Genomic DNA, 13,194 nt, shown 5'->3' with positions numbered 1-13,194 from the left:
TAAAATGTGTGCGGTCCATGCCTCACTGTGATGTCACGTATATAAGTAGTTAACGGGTGCTCTCACACAGAGTCCTGTTAACTTGTTATTGTCCATTTTTATACTCTTTCATATCGGTAGTGGATCTTGAGAATTATATATCTCCTTGCTTCAACCTGAAGTCTCTTATTGAAATCCCATTACTTCTAATAATTCTTCTAATAATAATTCAAAAAACAAAGGAAAAGTTGAATTATTAGAAGAAATGGGACTTCAAAAAGAGTATAAGAATGGACAATAACAACCCTAGTTAACTTAATATGTTATTTATTTGTCGGCTAACCGTTGGATGCATTTTAATTATCGTTTATTAAAACAACCAGCGATGGTTTTCCCTTCCAACATGTTGTCTGAGTTTCCTGCTACATTGAGGAGGTTTGGGGAACTGGTAAGGAGGGTGGAGGTCATGTGTATATTATGTTTTTTTTCTATGTAGTTGCACATAGGGATTCCAGTGTGTACATGCAAGAGCATATTTGTGTGAAGTTTTAGTGTGCATGTATAGGTATGTAGTGTGCATGTGTATGTGTGCTTGTGTACTGAGTTTCAAATAACCACCTGCCCCTCTGTCCCTTTTCCACTCTCCACCCTCCTCTATTCATGTTTCTCTCCCTCTGTCCCAATTACACACCTTGCCCCACAACCATCCCTGTCTCCAATTGGTCCCCTGTTCTTGTTCTCTTATCCCTCATTTGTTTCCCTCTTTTTGTCCACCCTTCTTGTTTCCCCTACCCTCACTTGTACCCCTCTTCTTTACCCCATCCCTCACTTTCTTCACTCCTCTTTCTCTCCTTCCCTCACTTGTTCCCCCCTTTTCTCCCCCAATCACCTGTTCTACTCTTCTATATCACTGCTTCACTCAATTGTTCTCCTATTTTCACTCGCCATCCATCATGTGTTCCCTTCTAATCTCCCTTTTGATCACCAGTTAATCTCTTCTGTCCCCTCTCTCTATCATTGTTCTCCGGTAACACCAGTCAGCAGAAAGTACAGGTGGTCACTTGGGATTAGGAACATGATGACATCTCTGCACACTCTCCTGCAATTTGTCTAGCTGCCTGCTAATAACAGAGGATAAGTGGCCACGTGTGCTGGGCGAGAAGAGAAAATATTAATTCTCCTTCTCACCAAGCACTCATACCACCAATGGCATAAAGTTCCACCAGTGTTGCCCCTCTCCTGTCTGGTGTCCTTGAGGCCATAGTCTCGGTGACCTTATGGGAAATCCGGCCCTGGATGACAGATGTAATTTTTGCGCAAAATTGAATTATGCAGCCTGGAACAGGGTGCTAAGGGTGCAACTACGCCCTTGCACAAAATTGCAAATTGCTCTGTATGTGCAGCATTTCAAGATGAAACAGTGCACATACAGACTCAAACACCGTGACCACAGAAGTGGCCATTGTGGTTGGAGTATCCTTTGAAGGTCAGATGGTATGGTCTTTTCAAGCAAGAATGCAGAAACTCATTTACTCTTTAGCTCCAGCTGGTAAAACCTCAACTGACTGTTTTAAACTACAAGATATCAATTTAATTTAGTTATAGGAAACATTGTATAAAATATGTATATTGTCAGGCTACACGATATCTTTATTGTCATGTTTTAATTTGTGTTTCTGTCATTTCTTTTTTATTTTCATTTTCCTCTTACTTGTAAAAAAACGATTAAAAGGTTACACCAACCACCGTGACCACTTCTGCTTTTAGAAGTGGTCTGGTCGTAGAATTCTGTGTGTACACTGTTATAGGTTTTTAGAGCAATCTTCAGTTTTGTGACCCTAGTTATTAGTTTAAAACAAGGCTACAAATATCTGAATTTATATATTAAATGCTAAAGGCTTTTTTCGAAGCTTGTCAGCAAATAGCTGTTGTGAGCCGTAGTTTTTAACAGCCGGTAGCTACTGGTTTTCCATCCCTGTCACTATTTATTACCAGCTGACCGCCGGACACATCTCTTCTCAGAGATATCGACCACTTGCAAGCTAGATACTCGCTTCTGTTTGTAAAGAATAGAAACACAAGCTGTGTAATTTGTCACCATAGCAACCACAACTTGAAGGTAAAAAGGCTCACTGTAGGCATATGTACTTCACCCTCTGATTGGCCTTAGCAGGAGATAGCGATAGTGAGTACAATGTAAACAATGTCCGATACATACTTATGCAACATTCAATGTTCACTGCTGCTATGTGAACTGTTCATTGAAATAACACATGCACGAATTATATAGAAGATAATTGTATGTTTATGTGAAGTCTCTGTCTATTTTTTAAGATGTGTAGGTATTTATTTCCTACAGACTACAGCCTAGTCAGAAACCAGGAAGCCAGTCAATAACCAGTAGCTCCTGGTGGGTTCCATATTGTGGCTCCCAGTACTTAGTGACAACATTTAAATTCTGGCAGTCAGTAACTCCCTGTGGCTACAGGAGACATTTTGCAGTTTGTAACTACAGAGTTTTAAGCAAGTAGGGGCTGACCAGTAAATCTTAACACTGCAAACAAGCCCTAAAGTGATTTGTAGAAGGAGATGCAATAATTATGCTTCATGGGTTTTTGACTTTGGCCACTATGGTTTAGAGCAGGCTTCCTCAAACTCTGGCCCTCCAGATGTTGCTGAATAGTGATGTCGCGAACATAAAATTTTCGGTTCGCGAACGGCGAATGCGAACTGACGCAAAACGTTCGCGAACCGGGCGAACCGCCATAGACTTCAATGGGCAGGCGAATTTTACAACCCACAGGGACTCTTTCAGGCCACAATAGTGATGGAAAAGTTGTATCAAGGGGACTAACACCTGGACTGTGGCATGCCGGAGGGGGATCCATGGCAAAACTCCCATGGAAAGTTACACAGTTGATGCAGAGTCTGGTTTTAATCCATAAAGGGCAGAAATCACCTAACATTCCTAAATCACAATGGATATGGATTGACACCTGACATATGACATATTGACACCTTGACATATGGATTGACACCTGTCCTCAGAGACCCTGATACACACTGACACAGAGCAGAATAGGGACTGTTCCCCCTACATAGGGTCACTTGGCAGATATGGATTGACACATATCCTAAGGATCCCTGATACACACTGACACAGAGCAGAATAGGGACTGTTCCCCCTACATAGGGTCACTTGGCAGATATGGATTGACACCTGTCCTCAGAGACCATGATACACACTGACACAGAGCAGAATAGGGACTGTTCTCCCTACATAGGGTCACTTGGCAGATATGGATTGACACCTGTCCTCAGGGACCCTGGTACACACTGACACAGAGCAGAATAGGGAATATTCACTAAATTCCAAACATTGTTATACAGGGGAATATTCAGTAAATAAGGATAAGGGGGGGACCTACTATCCTCCCCCCCGGCCCCCACCCCTGCGTGGTGGGTGGGGGCCATAAATCACAATGGGAGGGACCTACTGTCTTCCCCCCCACCCCCACCCGTGAGCAGTGGGTGGGGGCCATAAAAATAATGAGGGGGGGACCTACTGTATGATGTTGTATCGATCAGGTAGTGTAAGGGTTACATCCGCTTCACAGTGACAGACCAAACTCCCTGTTTAACGCACCGCAAACAACCGCAAACAGTCCATTTGCACAACCGCAAACTCCCCATTTGCACAAGGTTGGATACCAAGCTAGCCATGTCCCGTTCCTTGTCCTCACTGATGTCATTCAAGGTCTCTTCCTCCACCCAGCCACGTACAACACCAAGGGTCCCCGAAAGGTGACAAAAAGTCCCCTGGGACGCCTGCTGTGTTTGGTCTTCCACCTCTTCAAAGCCATCTTCCTCCTCTGACTCCTCTTCTTCAGACTCCGCTATCTGCATTGCCTCTCTCTATGTTATTATAAGGTGTGTTAAAGGACCACTCTAGTGCCAGGAAAGCATACTCGTTTTCCTGGCACTAGAGTGCCCTGAGGGTGCCCCCACCCTCAGGGACCCCCTCCCGCCCGGCTCTGGAAAGGGGAAAAGGGGTTAAACTTACCTTTTTCCAGCGCTAGGCGGAGAGCTCTCCTCCTCCTCTCCGCCTCCGATCCTCCCCGTCGGCTGAATGCGCACGCGCGGCAAGAGCTGCGCGCGCATTCAGCCGGTCACATAGGAAAGCATTCATAATGCTTTCCTATGGACGCTTGCGTGCTCTCACTGTGATTTTCACAGTGAGAATCACGCAAGCGCCTCTAGCGGCTGTCAGTGAGACAGCCACTAGAGGATTAGGGGGAAGGCTTAACTAATTGATAAACATAGCAGTTTCTCTGAAACTGCTATGTTTATAAAACAATTAGTTAACCCTAGCTGGACCTGGCACCCAGACCACTTCATTAAGCTGAAGTGGTCTGGGTGCCTAGAGTGGTCCTTTAAGTAGTACTATTCTTATCAGTTTAATCCCTGTTACGAGTAGAGGACTATTTCCTTGTTTCGCCAAACCCCTTCAAAGATGGAAAAAGCGGTATGAGTGGAAGAAACGAGGAAATGTGGTCAGGTGGTGGTGCCAGCCCCACCGAGGGCTTGTACCCAGGTATGCTAATAAACTGAAAAAAGAAAAAATCTCCTAAAATAGAGATCTAAAACTGGCATAGGAAAAGGTTAGACAACTATAATAAAGTGATACCTACAAATCCTAGTGAGCATAGGTGTATAATAGAGGGAGAAAGGGAAAGCAGAGTAATACTTCCTAATACCATGGTTAGTACCCTTTTTTAAAGTAAATTGAGTAATGGACAAAAGTCTTTATTGTATCATTTATAAATAACAAAGGGATACTATACTCAGTCCCCTATAGTGGCTAATTGTGTAATAATGGTAATACTATTACCTATTATATAATATTGCCAGGGGCAAGGAAATTCCCTCTAAATAGATGGGTATAGGCAGAGAGTACGGAGACCGGAGTGATGCTGTCATAAAAAGTGTCAATAAGGTGATATAAAGCTAAATGTATCACAGACACACAGACACCCTTTCTCTTAGCCAGTGTCCAGAAATGCTGGATAGGTAGAAAGGCTATAAAGACTCAGAGAGGTCTAAGAAGAATCCTCTAAGCTAGCCCTAATCTCCTTAAACACCTTCAAGGGTGTTCTAAGCTAAAGCTCAATCTAAACGTTTAGATGACTGCCTGATTTCCAATCACAGATGCTGGCTAGGAATAACACTGTGCAAAAAAAAGAGTGGGTCTAAGTGCCCACAGTGCAGTAAAGTGTCCCTAGTGAAGTGAAAAAGAGAATAACGAGCTGGCGCCCAAGAGAATAACGAGCTGGCGCCCTATCAGGGGACGTGTATATGGCATCAATTTTAGGAACCGGGAGATGGAAAAAGATGCTTGGTTGGTCCTCCTACTTCAAATTTGGGGCACTGTGCGTGCAATCTAATGTGCCACCAGATAGGAGTGGTGTGTTAAGTAGCAGCGGCCAGAAAAATTGCTGTTTATTTCCCAGGCAGAAAGTGCCCTAAAACATTGCGGCTTGAACCCTAGTTGGTGGCGGATAATTCACGCAAGTCAACCGGCATTCATAGCTAAAATACAGCAGCATGTGGACCATTTTTAGCCCAAGGTAGCTCATCTCATCAGGCCTTTTTTAGTTGAATGTATCGCCCACTGTCAGTCCCTTCGGGATCCATCTCTCATTCATCTTAATAAAGGTGAGGTAATCTAGACTTTTTTGACCTAGGCGACTTCTCTTCTCAGTGACAATACCTCCTGCTGCACTGAAAGTCCTTTCTGACAGGACACTTGAAGCGGGGCAGGCCAGAAGTTCTATCGCAAATTGGGATAGCTCAGACCACAGGTCAAGCCTGCACACCCAGTAGTGAAGGGGTTCATCGCTCCTCAGAGTGTCGATATCTGCAGTTAAGGCGAGGTAGTCTGCTACCTGTCGGTCGAGTCATTCTCTGAGGGTGGATCCCGAAGGGCTGTGGCGATGCGTAGGACTTAAAAAGCTCCGCATGTCCTCCATCAACAAAACGTCTGTAAAGCGTCCTGTCCTTGCTGGCGTGGTCGTGGGAGGAGGGGGATGACTTTCACCTCTTCCCCTGTTAGATTCCCGTTGTGCTGTGACATCACCCTTTTACGCTGTGTAAAGCATACTTTTTAATTTATTTTGCAAATGCTGCATCCTTTCCGACTTGTTGTAATTTCCGCCACTTTCCGCCACTTTCTGCTTATACCGGGGGTCTAGTAGCGTGGACACCCAGTACAGGTCGTTCTCCTTCAGCCTTTTTATACGAGGGTCCCTCAACAGGCACGACAGCATGAAAGACCCCATTTGCACAAGGTTGGATGCCGAGCTACTCATTTCCCGTTCCTCCTCCTCAGTGGTCTCAATGAAGGTATGTTCTTCCCCCCAGCCACGTACAACACCACGGGTACCAGATAGGTGACAACGAGCACCCTGGGATGCCTGTTGTGGTTGGTCTTCCTCCTCCTCCTCAAAGCCACATTCCTACTCTGACTCCTCTTCCTCACAATCCTCTTTCAGAGTTGCCGCAGGTCCAGCAAGCGATGCTGATAAGGCTGTTTCTGGTGGTGATGGTGACCACAACTCTTCCTCTTCACGCTCATCTACAGCCTGATCCAGCACTCTTCGCAGGGCACGCTCCAGGAAGAAAACAAATGGTATGATGTCGCTGATGGTGCCTTCGGTGCGACTGACTAGGTTTGTCAACTCCTCAAAAGGACGCATGACCCTACAGGCATTGTGCATGAGTGTCCAGTAACGTGGCAAAAAAATTCCCAGCTCCCCAGAGGCTGTCCTAGCACCCGGTCATACAAATATTCATTAACGGCTTTTTCTTGTTGGAGCAGGCGGTCGAACATTAGAAGTGTTGAATTCCAACGTGTAGGGCTGTCACAAATCAAGCGCCTTACTGGCATGTTGTTTCGCCACTGGATATCTGCAAAGTGAGCCATGGCCATGTAGGAACGCCTGAAATGGCCACACACCTTCCTGGCCTGCTTCAGGATGTCCTGTAAGCCTGTGTACTTATGCACAAAGCGTTGTACGATCAGATTACACATATGTGCCATGCACGGCACATGTGTCAACTTGCCCAACTTCAATGCCGCCAACAAATTTGTTCCGTTGTCACAAACCACTTTGCCGATCTCCAGTTGGTGCGGAGTCAGCCACTTTTCCACCTGTGCAGTCAGCGCGGACAGGAGTGCTGGTCCGGTGTGACTCTGTGCTTTCAAGCAAGTCAAACCCAAGACGGCGTGACACTGCCGTATCCGGGATGTGGAATAGTACCTGGGGAACTGGGGGGGTGCCGTTGATGCGGAGCAAGACGCAGCAGCAGAAGAGGCCTCAGCCAAGGAGGTTATGGAAGAGGATGGAGTGGGAGGAGTAGAGGAGGTGGCAGCAGGCCTGCCTGCAAGTCGTGGTGGTGTCACCAACTCCTCTGCAGAGCCACGCATTCCATGCCAGTCAGCCATCAGCAGGTTTACCCAATGCGCAGTGTAGGTGATATACCTGCCCTGAGCATGCTTTGCAGACCAGGTATCAGTGGTCAGATGGACCCTTGCCCCAACACTGTGTGCCAGACATGCCATTACTTCCTTTTGCACAATCCAGTACAGGTTGGGGATTGCCTTTTGTGAAAAGAAATTTTGTCCGGGTACCTTCCACTGCGGTGTCCCAATAGCTACAATTTTTTTGAACGCCTCAGACTCCACCAGCTTGTATGGTAAAAGCTGGCGGGCTAATAGTTCAGACAAGCCAGCTTTCAGATGCCGGGCAAGGGGGTGACTTTCTGACATTGGCTTCTTACGCTCAAACATGTCCTTGACAGACACCTGACTGTGGACAAATGAGCGGGAACTGCTCAAGGCGAGAGATGGAGTGGCGGATGGTTGAGAGGGGGCAGGGAGGACAGCAGTGGTTGACGTGGCTGAAGATGCTGGACCAGGATGAGGATGGCGGCTTTGATTTTTTGTGCTGCTTGTACTCATGTGTTGATCCCATAGGCGTTTGTGATGTGTGATCATGTGCCTTCGCAAAGCAGTTGTACCTAGGTGGGTGTTGGACTTCCCACGACTCAGTTTCTTTTGGCACAGGTTGCAAATGGCATCGCTGTTGTCAGAGGCAGACACACAAAAAAAATGCCACACTGCTGAGCTCTGCAATGACGGCATTCGGGTGGTGGCAACAGCATGCGTTGATTGGCGTGCTGTCTGGCTGACCCCGGGTGCAGATGCATGCTGTCTGACTGTACCACTAGCTTCTTGCGACGACCTCCCCCTGCTTCCAACTCGTCTCCTCCTCCTCTCTGTCTCCCCATCTGAACTTTCCCCCTGTTCTTCTTCTCTTCTAGCGGGCACCCATGTGACATCCACGGACGCATCGTCATCATCAACCGCTTCACTTGTATCTGACAACTCAGCAAAGGAAGCAGCAGCGGGTACAACATCATCATCATCATCACACCGTACGTCCATGTGTGTAATGCTGCCTGACTGAGACATATCCCTGTTATCTACATCCTCTGGCAATAATGGTTGCGCATCACTCATTTCTTCTAACGGATGTGGAAATAACTCCTCTGACAGATAAAGTGAAGCAGCTGTGGTGCTAGTGATGGTGGTGGTGCCAGGCGGGTGAGTGGTACCATGAGAGGTGCCCGAAGCTAAGCTGGAGGAGGATGGTGCGTCAAGGTTCCGAACGGAAGCTGTTGAAGATTGGGTGTCCTGTGTTAGCCAGTCAACTATGTCCTCAGATCTTTTCAAGTTCAGGGTACGTGGCCTGTGAAAACTGGGCATTATTCTAGGGCAAAAGGGAATCACAGCACCACGACCATGACGGCCCCTGCAGGGTGGCCTGCCTCTGCCTGTCATTTTTTTTTTTTTGGATTAGTGGTACTATGCGTGCAAGCTACTGTGACACCAGATATGAGTGGCAAAGTACACTGGCAGAGGTTGGCAGAGTACACGCTGAAGTCCTGACACACCCGCTTGAAGACAACTAAATGCTATTCAATCTATAATAGTGAAAAAAGTTTTTTGGTTTTTAAATGCACGCTATTGTGACAACAGATATGAGTGGCAAAGTGCAGTGGCAGAGGTTGGCAGAATATACGCTGAAGGCCTGACACCCGCTTGAAGGACACTGACTGCTATTAGCTTACAGTGAAAAACTTTTTTTTCTTTTTAAAGGCACGCTATTGTGACACCAGATATGAGTGGCAATGTGCAGTGGCAGAGGTTGGCAGAGTACACGCTGAAGGCCTGACACCCGCTTGAAAGACACTGACTGCTATTAGCTTACAGTGAAAAACTTTTTTCTTTTTAAAGGCACGCTATTGTGACACCAGATATGAGTGGCAAAGTGCAGTGGCAGAGGTTGGCAGAGTACACGCTGAAGGCCTGACACCCGCTTGAAGGACACTGACTGCTATTAGCTTACAGTGAAAACCTTTTTTTCTTTTTAAAGGTATACTATTGTGACACCAGATATGAGTGGCAAAGTGCAGTGGCAGAGGTTGTCAGAGTACACGCTGAAGGCCTGACACCCGCTTGAAGGACACTGACTGCTATTAGCTTACAGTGAAAAACTTTTTTTTCTTTTTAAAAGGCACGCTATTGTGACACCAGATATGAGTGGCAAAGTGCACTGGCAGAGGTTGGTAGAGTACACGCTGAAGGCCTGACACCCGCTTGAAGGACACTTACTGCTATTCAATCTATAAAAGTGAAAAAAGTTTTTTTTGTTTTTAAATGCACGCTACTGTGACACCAGATATGAGTGGCAAAGTGCAGTGGCAGAGGCTGGCAGAGTACACGCTGAAGGCCTGACACCCGCTTGAAGAACACTGACTGCTATTAGCTTACAGTGAAAAACTTTTTTATTTTTAAAGGCACGCTATTGTGACACCAGATATGAGTGGCAAAGTGCAGTGGCAGAGGTTGGCAGAGTACACGCTGAAGGCCTGACACCCGTTTGAAGTACACTGACTGCTATTAGCTTACAGTGAAAACCTTTTTTTCTTTTTAAAGGCATACTATTGTGAAACCAGATATGAGTGGCAAAGTGCACTGGCAGAGGTTGGCAGAGTACACTCTGAAGGCCTGACACCCGCTTGAAGGACACTGACTGCTGTTAGCTTACAGTGAAAAACTTTTTTTCTTTTTAAAGGCACGCTATTGTGACACAAGATATGAGTGGCAAAGTGCAGTGGCAGAGGTTGGCAGAGTACACGCTGAAGGCCTGACACCCGCTTGAAGGACACTGACTGCTATTAGCTTACAGTGAAAGCCTTTTTTTCTTTTTAAAGGCATACTATTGTGACACCAGATATGAGTGGCAAAGTGGACTGGCAGAGGTTGGCAGAGTACACGCTGAAGGCCTGACACCCGCTTGAAGGACACTGACTGCTATTCAATCTATAAAAGTGAAAAAAGTTTTTTGGTTTTTAAATGCACGCTATTGTGACAACAGACATGAGTGGCAAAGTGCAGTGGCAGAGGTTGGCAGAATACACCCTGAAGGCCTGACACCCACTTGAAGGACACTGACTGCTATTAGTTTACAGTGAAAACCTTTTTTTCTTTTTAAAGGTATACTATTGTGACACCAGATATGAGTGGCAAAGTGCACTGGCAGAGGTTGGCAGAGTACACGCTGAAGGCCTGACACCCGCTTGAAGTACACTGACTGCTATTAGCTTACAGTGAAAACCTTTTTTCTTTTTAAAGGCACGCTATTGTGACACCAGATATGAGTGGCAAAGTGCAGTGGCAGAGGTTGGCAGAGTACACGCTGAAGGCCTGACACCCGCTTGAAGGACACTGACTGCTATTAGCTTACAGTGAAAAACTTTTTTTCTTTTTAAAAGGCACGCTATTGTGACACCAGATATGAGTGGCAAAGTGCACTGGCAGAGGTTGGTAGAGTACACGCTGAAGGCCTGACACCCGCTTGAAGGACACTGACTGCTATTAGCTTACAGTGAAAATCTTTTTTTCTTTTTAAAGGCATGCTATTCTGACTCCAGATATGAGTGGCAAAGTGCACTGGCAGAGGTTGGCAGAGTACACTCTGAAGGTCTGACACCCGCTTGAAGGACACTGACTGCTATTAGCTTACAGTGAAAAACGTTTTTCTTTTTAAAGGCACGCTATTGTGACACCAGATATGAGTGGCAAAGTGCACTGGCAGAGGTTGTCAGAGTACACGCTGAAGGCCTGACACCCGCTTGAAGGACCCTGACTGCTATTAGCTTACAGTGAAAAACTTTTTTTCTTTTTAAAGGCACGCTATTGTGACACCAGATATGAGTGGCAAAGTGCACTGGCAGAGGTTGGTAGAGTACACGCTGAAGGCCTGACACCCGCTTGAAGGACACTGACTGCTATTCAATCTATAAAAGTGAAAAAAGTTTTTTGGTTTTTAAATGCACGCTATTGTGACAACAGATATGAGTGGCAAAGTGCAGTGGCAGAGGTTGGCAGAGTACACGCTGAAGGCCTGACACCCGCTTGAAGGACACTGACTGCTATTAGCTTACAGTGAAAACCTTTTTTTTAATTTTTAAAGGCACGCTTCTGTGACACCAGATATGAGTGGCAAAGTGCACTGGCAGAGGTTGGCAGAGTACACTCTGAAGGCCTGACACCCGCTTGAAGGACACTGACTGCTATTAGCTTACAGTGAAAACCTTTTTTTCTTTTTAAAGGCACGTTATTGAGACACCAGATATGAGTGGCAAAGTGCACTGGCAGAGGTTGGTAGAGTACACGCTGAAGGCCTGACACCTGCTTGAAGGACACTGACTGCTATTCAATCTATAAAAGTGAAAAAAGTTTTGGGGTTTTTAAATGCACGCTATTGTGACAAAAGATATGAGTGGCAAAGTGGACTGGCAGAGGTTGGCAGAGTACACGCTGAAGGCCTGACACCCGCTTGAAGGACACTGACTGCTATTAGCTTACAGTGAAAAACTTTTTTTTCTTTTTAAAGGCACGCTATTGTGACACCAGATATGAGTGGCAAAGTATACTGGCAGAGGTTGGCAGAGTACTCGCTGAAAGCCTGACACACCCGCTTGAAGACAACTAACTGCTATTCAATCTATAATAGTGAAAAAAGTTTTTTGGTTTTTAAATGCACGCTATTGTGACAACAGATATGAGTGGCAAAGTGCACTGGCAGAGGTTGGCAGAGTACACGCTGTAGGCCTGACACACAGATGCTTGCAGACAACTAACTGCTATTCAATCTATCACAGTGAAAAAAAAAATTATATTTAATTTTTATATGCAAGCTTTTGTGACACCAGATATGAGTGGTGGCACTAGGCAAGTGGGCACAGTATCCACTGTGAGCCTGACACAGAAGCTGGCAGGCAGGCAACTGCAATTAGATTACACAGGAAAAAAAAGCAGACTGATGTTCTAGCCCTAAAAAGGGCTTTTTGGTGTGCTGTCCTTACAGCAGAGATCAGATGAGTCCTTCAGGACTGTGGTGGACACTGAATACCCTAGCCTAGCTATCCATTTCCCTATCAAATCAGCAGCAGCTACACTTTCCCTCCTCTCACTAAGAATGCAGCTTCAGTATGAATCTAAAATGGATGCTGTACAGGAGGTGGGACGGTCTGGAAGGGAGGGTCTGCTGCTAATTGGCTGGAATGTGTCTGCTGACCGTGAGGCACAGGGTCAACGTTTACTCAATGATGACGAATAGGGGGCGGATCGAACCGCGCACATGTTCGCCCGCCGTGGCGAACGCGAACACGCTATGTTCGCCAGGAACTATTCGCCAGCGAACCGTTCGGTACATCACTATTGCTGAACTACATCTCCCATGATTGTATGAATGAAATAGATAGGCTGAGAATCATGGGAGTTGTAGTTCAGCAACATCTGGAGGGCCAGAGTTTGGGGAAGCCTGGTTTAGAGTGACTCCATTTTTATTAAGTTGTTTTGAGGAAACTTTTTGTATATTTTTTTAAACAAAAATTTAGTTTCTTCTAACTACATCGTTATGTTATAATAAAATCACACTGAAGATTTTAACTACTACTGATCAGTTCATATATTTTTTTTAATTTTAGTGTTTCACCTTTTTTTTTATTCCTCACCAGAGATCTATACAAAATTACATAACGATAAACACCACACTACCCTCTAGTGGATATTTTTTTTATAGT

This window comes from Pelobates fuscus, chromosome 3 (assembly GCF_036172605.1).
Source record: "Pelobates fuscus isolate aPelFus1 chromosome 3, aPelFus1.pri, whole genome shotgun sequence".
Lineage (NCBI taxonomy): Eukaryota > Metazoa > Chordata > Amphibia > Anura > Pelobatidae > Pelobates > Pelobates fuscus.
Note: the sequence above shows the minus strand (reverse complement) of the source record.